This window comes from Alosa sapidissima, chromosome 21, assembly GCF_018492685.1.
Source record: "Alosa sapidissima isolate fAloSap1 chromosome 21, fAloSap1.pri, whole genome shotgun sequence".
Taxonomy (NCBI): Eukaryota; Metazoa; Chordata; class Actinopteri; order Clupeiformes; family Clupeidae; genus Alosa; species Alosa sapidissima.
The window spans coordinates 28,535,542-28,545,541 of record NC_055977.1 but is presented as its reverse complement, the minus strand read 5'-3'; the positions used below and the strand labels follow the sequence as shown (position 1 = coordinate 28,545,541).

General features: G+C 48.8%; 1 pseudogene; it reads right to left on the bottom strand.

The window, feature by feature from the left end:
• Nucleotides 1–3,382: 3,382 nt before the first annotated feature.
• Nucleotides 3,383–10,000, bottom strand: part of LOC121696351 — a 43,966-nt pseudogene continuing 37,348 nt past the window's right edge.

Sequence of the window (10,000 nt, the reverse complement as noted above, 5' to 3'; positions counted from 1 at the left end):
TGTGTCTGGGTGTGCTCAGCGCACTGATATCTATAACGCTGTGTATGCTAACTCTAAACTATGCATGCAAACCAGTGTGTGTGCATGTGTATCCACATTTGTGTATAATACAACACCTGTCTGTTTGTATGTGTGTATGTGGGAGTACATGCATATGTAAGCCAGTGTGTGTGTGTACAAGCGTGTATGTATGTAAGCAACTGTGTGTTTGTGTGTGTGCGTGTGTACAAGCATGTACAGTATGTTTGTAAGCCGGTGTGTGTGTATGTGTGTGTGTGTGTGTGTGTGTGTGTGTGTGTGTGTACACACATGTACAGTGCGTGTGTAAGCCAGTGTGTGTGTGTGTGTGTGTGTGTTGGCCCTTGTCGAACTCCGCAGAAGCCCCCAGTAAATGAGGTCATTGTCAAACGGGCAATTAAGCAGCCTGGGAAACCATCCAGGCCACAGGGGAGCAGAATGTGGCAGGAAGCACCCAGGCCATCAGATTGCACAGGCACATTATCTGGCAGGAGGGAACTCTGTGTGTGTGTGTGTGTGTGCGTGTGTCTGTATACGTGTATGTTTGTGAGTGTACATTACTGTATGTGCATTCGTTTCTGACTGTGTGTGTGTCTGTGGTGTAGGTGTGCCAGAAGGGACGGTGGAGTACAGGGAGTGTGACTTTGGAGAGACATGAGAGTTATGTAACACTGATATGTGAGAGGAGCAGGAGGAGGAGGAGGGAGAGGAGGAGGAGGAGGGAGAAGAGGAGGAGGAAGATGAGGAGGAAGAGGAGGAGGGAGAGGAGGAGGAAGAGGAGGAAGAGAGAGAGGAGGAGGAGGGAGATGAAGGCTGGGATTAGCGATAGGCTCACCTTCCTCTCAGGGGCAGCGCACCCGCCCAGGGGGTACTGGACTCTGCACCAAACGTAAGCCTGATTCAAGCCAGAGCCGGCGGCTGCCGCAGTCTGTAGCGGAGGAACTGTCCACCGCAGAGCTATTTTATTTAAAGAGTCGCAGGACTGCAGAGCCATCTGTGCAGTGGAGCTTATCTGACGCGCCCAGACATCAGTTGTGCAGCACTGGCGGGGGAAATAAGAGCTTTTACTTTACTTTATGCGACCTTCAAGAAAAAGGTGTTAATCGGGGCCATTAGCATTGTGACCTTGGCACAGAAACACAGGTAGCTCTCATGATTTATCACACCAGTTTAGAGAAGTGTGCAGACTTTTTAAGTATTTACTGACAGTTTTTTTTTGTCCTGCACCTGTGCACCTGGAGGTGCACAATGACCTCCTCAAACTGCACGTGTTCCCGGTGTTCCCATCCTGCTCCTGCAGTGGTCTGTCTGAGGGCAGAGAGGGGCAGCACCACGTCCACCAGCACTGCGCTGGGCTACAGCAGCTCTCTCTCTGGGGCCCAGTTCAGTCTGCATGGCTAGCCAATCAGGATTCCACGGTTTCCATGGCATTGCTGCGGCAACAGGCTGGCGGCCAGGCCCTAGTTACAAAGTTCTGGAACTAAAGGGTAAATGTGTGTGTGGGGGAGGGTCACTGGGACTAAGGGGGGAGGGGGGTACTGATCAATCATTAACCACCTCAAACATCACTGACGACCTTTACCATCATGGTCACTGTATTATCACTGAAGAGGACTGAAGTCATTCCACAATCACCGCTGGTTCAGCTATCTCTCTATAAGGGCCACGCTGTCCGTCTCCAGTCCATGGGCTGACCTAGCAACCTAGTTCTGAGAGCGTGACGTTGGCTCTTTCTGCTGACCTGTGTCATCTCTCTACATTGGCTTGGCAGACTGACCTCCACTTGCACCTGTAGATGGTGTCTGCATTGCAGTGTGTTCTTAACGGCCCTCACGGGAGGCATTTCACATCCTGCTTTAGAACTAATAACACAGCGCCATGGATTTGATTTTATTGGGCATTATTTGTGTGCCAACGGGACGATTCAGCAGAAATGCCGCCGTAGGCTTGTCCAGCTCGCTCTCTGTCTCTGTCTTGTCTGACCTGGGGTGGGTGACTGAGCAGGAGTCCTACCTGTGACCCGAATCCTGCACCACCACCACCACCACGGGGGCAGTCCAGACACCCACAGCCCCCACTGCAAGAGAAAATAAACCTGCTGATCTGTGATTGGATCAGAAGTCACTGAGGTCGATGACACAGCAGCAGGGAGGGCCAATCGGAGGGCAGCGAGCTGGTCATGTCACCATCCCACAGCCGGGCGGAGACAGCACAGTGTGTGTGTGTGTTTGCTGGAGGTCCAAAGTGCTCTTCCATGTCTGGATATCGGGGGGTTGGGGGGTTCAAATCACAGGGGAGCTGATGAAAGAATGGCCATTTCACCAGTCCACAAGTGCACTGTTTTTTATTTAATACTTCTATATTTTAATTTACAAATAATGCATTTTATTAGTTATACCAATGTCACTGCTGTTAAACCAAATGGTCCTAGAATGGACTAACCACAGAATTCTTTGCAGCTGATGCCATAGGACGTGAGGAATGCATAACTAATGACTACAGACCTGAGTGTTCTCGGTTCTACCTTTGTGTTCTACCTTTCTTTAGATGTTGTGACTGTTCTCTCGTCTACCTTTCTTAAGGTGTTGTGAATGTTCTCTGTTCTACCTTTCTTCAGACGTTGTGAATGTTCTCTGGTTTGCCTCTGCTTCCATGCTGAGCTGATCCACCCCCTGACCTCCCAGCAGTCTGCTTTGATTTGATAGGGGTGTTTGTTGTGGCGTCAGGTTTATCTTAGCAAGTCCTCAGCTCAGTCTAATATCAGCAGCAACAATGCTCACCTCTGACCAGCTTCCTGACAGAGAAGTGTGTGAAAGGTTAGCATCAAATCCCCCTGTCCCTCACACACACACGCAGTCACTGGCAGTCACACACACACGCACGCATAGCCAGTCACTGCCAGAGGGAAAGACACACACGCGTCTCACCTCCCAATCAGGTGACATTACAATACTAATGTGTCACTAGGAGATAAGTTACTATAATGAAGAATAAAATTGCATAGCTTGACCACTGTAGCCATGTGTGTGTGTGTGTGTGTGTGTATGTTGCCCTCTGGTGGCTATATGAAAGATTTTATAAATACATGTTGACAGTCAATAATTTATTAATTTATTCCCCTTGCATTCCTGCAATCTTCAGACACAAAAACACACACACATACACACAAAAAAAAAAAACCTCAGACATGCCAGAGATGCAGAAATGTCTCTCCTCAAACAAAACCGCCACTGGCCATTGTGCAACGAGCCAATGACAGAGCCCCTGAGTGGTGTGGTGTGGTCACGGTCACACACACACACACACACACACACACACACACACACACACACACACACACACACACACACACACACACACAGAGTAGTGGTATGGTCACAGATTTATTAAGTGTCTGTTCTGTACAATAGAAACACACCAGAGCAACAGAAATAATAATTAAAAAAAACTCAGATACAGATGCAGTACATGATCAAAGCTAAATGTAGGCAGGGAAAGGCCTGCTTTGGTGGGAGAAAGGTCTAACACACACACACACACACACAGACTTTGAAACACTGCTTCACTGCTGTTGACTGAAACAGCTGCAATAAACAGACACACAAACACACACACGTTCAACATAAGAGTGAGGGCAGATATATAAGGGAGAATAAAAAATAAAAATGAAAAATAAACAGAAGAAAGAAACTCCAAAAAAGGGGCGAGTGTTCCACAGAGGCTGGTAGGCGACTCTGTGGCTTCAACTGTTTCCGTGACAACAGGCAGGCATGGGGGGGAGCAAGACAGTGGAACCTTTTAAAAAATATTTTTTTTTCTTCTTTTATTTATTAAAAATAAACAGACAAAAGCAAACGCCTGAGGTGAGATTCAGCCTGAAGGTCTTTATTTGGAGTCTGTCTGTGGGGTGGGGTGGGGTGAGGAGGAGGAGGGCGTTGGGGACTGGTCACTTTGGGGATCTAAAATGGAGGGGTGCAGGGCTGGTTTGTTAGAGGTCGAGCTGAGATGAACTGTGCTTGAGTGTGTGTGTGTGTAGCTGAGTTCAGACATGGCCTCGACATAACCCTTCAAGTGGCCTTTTCTAAGCGGAGGAGAAGGAGAAGAGTGATGGGCATAACACACACACACACACGTACACACACACAGGCACACACACAGGCACACAGACAGGCACACAGACAGGCACACAGACACACACAGGGTATTCCTCCTGGGTATTGGTGGGTTGGTGAGAGGGGGTATTTGGTCGACTAGACAGACTGACTTATGCAGGCTGGCAGAGTTGGCAACTGGTTAAAAACGTTAGGTGGCGGTCCACTGGACCCCACACATACACACACGCGCGCGCACACACACTTCAGAAGATCTTCTTCTTCTTGTTCTTTTCCAAGGTCCTATGAGAGAAGGAGAGAGAAACAGTGTGTTAAATGAAGAGAACACCGTTTTCCTTAAGAAGCAAAATGTAATCTGATGCTTCTGTTGCTCCAACAGGTGCAGGTGTTGCTGTAATAGTGTGTTTGTGTGTGTGTGTGTGCGTACGTGCATTCCTGTCGTCGAGCTTCTGCTGCTCCAGCATGCATTGCTGTGATCGTGTGTGTGTGTGTGTGTGTGTGTGTGTGTGTGTGCATACCTGGTGTCGAGCTTCTGCTGCTCCAGCATGCGTTGCTGTGATCGTGTGTGTGTGTGTGTGTGTGTGCGTGCATACCTGGTGTCGAGCTTCTGCTGCTCCAGCATGCGTTGCTGTGCCTCCCAGTTGTTCCTCTCCTCCTCAAACTGGCGTCTCTTCTCCTCCAGCTCCTTGTGCTGGGCCTCCAGATTCTTCTTCATCTGCTCATGACGTCGCTGGAGCTACACACACACACAGAGAATGAGTTACCATCATGCGTATACATGGGATACCAAACACACTCACACACACACAAAATACACCACACACACAGTGTATCACAAGCACTCATACACACTTAAGCAATAAGCCCCGAGATCAGGTTACACTGATTATAGAACAGCTAAGGGGTATTGTTAGGCACGAGGCACTAGCGGCTTTTCTAAAACGGTTACTTCATACATCTTATGTATAAAAATAAAGGCACAGCAACGATGTACCAATTTATTTATAGATAATCATTCTTCCGCCAAGAAATATATTTCCTCAGACTAGTTCAGATTGGTAATTGTAACTTTCTTATCAAGTTGTGGTGGTGTGGTATCAAGAAGTTTGTGCTCATTGTACAACACCATCGAACGTGATTCAGTCAATCATAATTAAGGACTGGAACTATCCGTTTTAGAAATGCATACACAAAACACACAACACACAGACATACATACATAAATACATTAAACATCACAACAAATGCATAGAATCAGAGAGTCAACAAACAAAAACACCCCGCTACAAAATCATATGGCTCATCATCTCACACACACACACACACTGTACCTCTCCCTCGGAGTCTCTGAGCTTCTGCAGCTTCTCCTTGACCTTCATCTCAAACACCTGCTCCATCTCATTCTCCATCTTCTTCATCTTAGTCACATGCTCCCGCTTCTCCTCCTCCATCTGAGCCAGGGGACTCCTGAGCGTGCACACACACACACACACACACACACACACATTTAGTGTTCATCCTTGCAGGCCTCTCAGCAAGCCCCACTCTGAGACAGGTTGGCAGGCTGGAGGCCGACTGGGTTTAGGAAAGGCTGTGTGTGCGTGCATCACGGCTTGATACAAGAGACATTTGCAACACAAGCTTAGCACACACCGCCACCACAGTGTATACACGCGCACGCACACACGCTCGCGCACACACACACACACACACACACACACAACCACGTGCGCATACCCACTCAGACCTGTGCTAGAGTAGGAAGAAGTGAGGAGGAAGATACCACTTGGTGTACAGGTGGGATAGGGGAGTAGGAATGTCCCATTAACCCTGGTATGTAGGGGGGTAGGAGATTATGATCTGCGCTGGGGAGCAGTAGGAAGCCAAGCTTCGGCTGAGGCTGCGTTATTAGTAGATGCGAGCAAGCACACGGAGGAGGGGCAGCAGCAGGAGGACCAATCAGCATGGGCAAATCAGATCATGGGATCATCACTGCTTGGCAAAGGACTATACAGTCCAGGTAAAGCCACAGTCTGATTGGTCAGTGGTGGGTCTATCATTGGCAAAAGATGTTGACCTCTACGGTAGAATTAGTGAGTATGGCATCTAGATAGGGGTGGATTGAGTGGAATGACTGGTGAATGCACATCTGTGTGTGTGTGTGTGTGTGTGTGTGTGTGTGTGTTGTTATGCTGTTGTGTATCTCTGTGTGTAAGTGCATGTATGTCACTCAGACTGTGGCAGTGTATGTGTATGATATGTATGTATGCACTCACTCACAGTGAATGTGAGTGTGTGTGTGTGTGTGTGTTTAGTGCATTGCTTAAGGAGGCAAGACGGGGCAGGAGAACCAGCTAGGGCAGAAAAGTGCAGAGAATCTGATTTGTTTTTTGTTCTCGGTCTAAGAGTGCTGCATTCTGATAGACGTAGGAGAAGTAAAAAGAGTGACACACACTTACATGTCGTCAGCTGTGTCAGGTCTAGATGGGACGAGAACACAAACACACACTTACCATGCTGACCGTGAACACGCACACATGCGTTAACGAGCATTTAGTGATTTAGTTATTACTGTGCTGAGAGTGAAAAGCTGACAGCAGTGCGGGTGACTGCAGAGTGTGTGTGTGTGTGTGTGTGTTAAGATGTGTGTTAGCAGCTTCAGTTAGAGGTACTCCACACACACAGCTGTAGTGAGGAGTGTGAGGCCTAGAAGGGGCAGTTATGGCCGGTGAGGTTTAATAGCTGGTGTGTTAGAGTTGGACTGCTGCTTGAATGAAGAGGCAGTCTGTGTGTGTGTGTGTGTGTGTGTATGTAATGTATGTAGACTCAGCTGACAGTAGTCTCCTTGTGAACTTTCATCTTGATATCCGGCTGCATGATTGTCACATCCAGGGCAGAAGCCTGCCTCTCTATCTGTGTGTGTGTGTGTGTGTGTGTGTGCGTGCAATATTCCCCCCCCCCCCCCCCCCCCCGGTTCACACTACATCTAATTCTCAGTGACCTCAAAACTTGACACACTTGAGTGTGTAGCATGAGTTCTGTGGTGTTCAATAGTAATCAACCTGTGGACAGCAGTACAGGGTAAAAAAGCACTCAGTGCTCTCACACACACGCTCTCACACACACACTGCGCTCACACACACACGCGCTCACACACACGTTCTCACACACAGGCGCTCACACACAGGCGCTCACACACAGGCGCTCACACACGCTCACACACACGCGCTCACACACGCGCTCACACACGCGCTCACACACGCGCTCACACACACACACGCTCACACACGCGCTCACACACACGCTCACACACACGCTCACACACACGCTCACACACACGCTCACACACACGCGCTCACACACGCGCTCACACACAGGCGCTCACACAGGCGCTCACACCCCCACACACACACCAAAGTCGTACTGGCTTTCTCTGCTATCTCTCACACATTGAAAACATTGATTGAAAACATCAAAAGTAGAATGTAGAGCTTCATGAAAAACACACTAGCGCTTTCTCTCTCTCTCTCTCACACTCTCTCACTCTCGGTCACACACTGTACTCACTTGGTGAGCAGGCTCTTGTTCTTGTTGTTGTCCACACCATTGTAGGTGACGGCGGCGAGCTTACGGCTGCGGTAGTTCTCATAGTGGACATTATTGGTCACGTCCTTCAAGTCCTGCATGTGGGTCCTACCAATCAGAGCAGAGCACAGCCGTGAGCCAATAAGAACGCAATGAGAGGACAAGACGAGTCCCCGTGAACACATAACTTACGTCACTGCTGCATAGATCTACATGTAAACTAGAATGGGTCTTAATAAATGTGTGTGTTTGCTGTAATGGGTGTGTATGTGTGAGCATTCATAGATGTGTATGTATATAAGCGTGTGTGTGTGCGCGTGTGTGCTTACCTGATGAGCATGTTTCTGAGGATTGTGAAATCACAGTGCTCGCTGTTCTCCACTGTGGTGGAAGAAGAGTAGAGGTCAGAGTTCAAAGGTCACAATGATAAGGAAACATCCGTGCGCGCACACACACACACGGCACGCACACGCACACACTTCAGTTCTGCTAGTCTCCTTCACAAGATTCATTGGTGCTTCATCCCTGAATCTTTCCCTCCAAGTCCAGAGGAAGGAACTGTGGCTCCTTCCCTACATCAACTCTCTCAGCCACTAGATGGCGCCAAACACCAATTCCACATGTTCACTTCAAAACTCAACCACAACACATACGCAACACAAGGGGGCGCTACTCATCAACTCTAGCCATTTACAGTACAGCAGTACAGTACATTCATCCTTCACAGAGGACAAAGATGAGTGTCTATGTCTGCGTCGACTCAAGCCAAGCCAATCTAAGCACTTTAGGGAACACTCAATGAATGTGATCATTGACCCACTCAGTCATGTGCATGTACCCAATTAGCAGACAGGTTTATCCAAAGCGACCTACTAAATGAGGATTAACGATCAAGCTACACCGCAATCAAAAGTGCAGCCACTGGAAAGAACTAGAAACGGGTGGAGAGTGGCGAGTTGTGGGGGGCCGAGGCCACTGTTTACTCCGCGCAGCCTGGACATAAACACAGCGGCGGTGGCCCAAACTCGGACTCAAGCGTCCTCAGGGCTTCATGTCCTCAGCACTCTGTGACATCAGGCCGTACATGTGCTTTACACTCAGAGGAGTCAACACAACACACTGGTGGGGACAAGAGGGCTCAGAATGACACCTCTAGTAACACCTAGTGTGTGTGTGTGTGTGTGTGTGTGGGGTTCTGAGGTAGGGGTATTTAACACAGTAGGGGCTCTACTGCCCTGTCTGGGGCAGTGGGGGTTGACCAGACTGCTGAGGTCAACATTGGGGTATTAACAGGGGAAGGGCAGGAGGAGACCGAGGGGGGTTTTACAGGACACAGGTGTTGTAATGGGGGGTGGGGGGGGGGGTAAAGAGAAAGAGAGAGAGAGAGAGAGAGAGAGAGAGAGAGAGAGAGAGAGAGATAGATAGAGAGAGAGAGAAAGAAATGAAGAGAGAGAGAGAGAGAGAGAGAGAGAGAGAGAGAGTAGATAGAGAGAGAGAGAAGAGAAATGAAGAGAGAGAGAGAGAGAGAGAGAGAGAGAGAGAGAGAGAGAGAGAGAGAGAGAGAGAGAGAGAGAGAGAGAGAAATGAAGCTCATTCTATCCCTTATATTTCAGATATGCGTTAGCCCCCTGCTGTGTGTGTGTGTGTGTGTGTGTTCTGAGGCCGTCATGGGACCAAGGCCGTAAAGAGACACACTGCCTTGCGGAAATGGACCAATTAAACTCACAGACACACACATCAAAGCAGCCATTACATATGAGATGCTACATGATTACATTAACCTTACTGTCCCCAGAGAGGAGGAGAGGGGGGGGGGGGGGGAGGGGGAGGGAGAGAGTGAGAGAGAGAAGAGAGAGAGAGAGAGAGAGAGAGAGAGGGGGGATGGGGGAAAAAGTGCAGGAAAGGATGAGAGAGGGAGGGGGAAGAGAACAAGGGAGATCATATCAGGAAAGCAGCAGTGTGTGTGTGTGTGTGTGTGTGTGTGTGTCTGCATCACACAGTGAAAGCTTCTGCCCTGTCTCTCATACACAGCTTTAGAGTGATGCCTCCCAGCTGTCTCTCTGAACACACACACACACACACACACACACACACACACACACACACACACACAAGCAAAGCAATGTCATGAAAGCTCTGTGTGAGTGTATGTGAGTGACTTTGATGACGTCCAGAGTGCAGATAAGCTGCAGTGTCTGTCTGGAGGCTGGGGCGAGGTAACTGATCCACATACCACACACACACACACACACAGCTAAACCCGAAACTAGTCACCACCAACACAC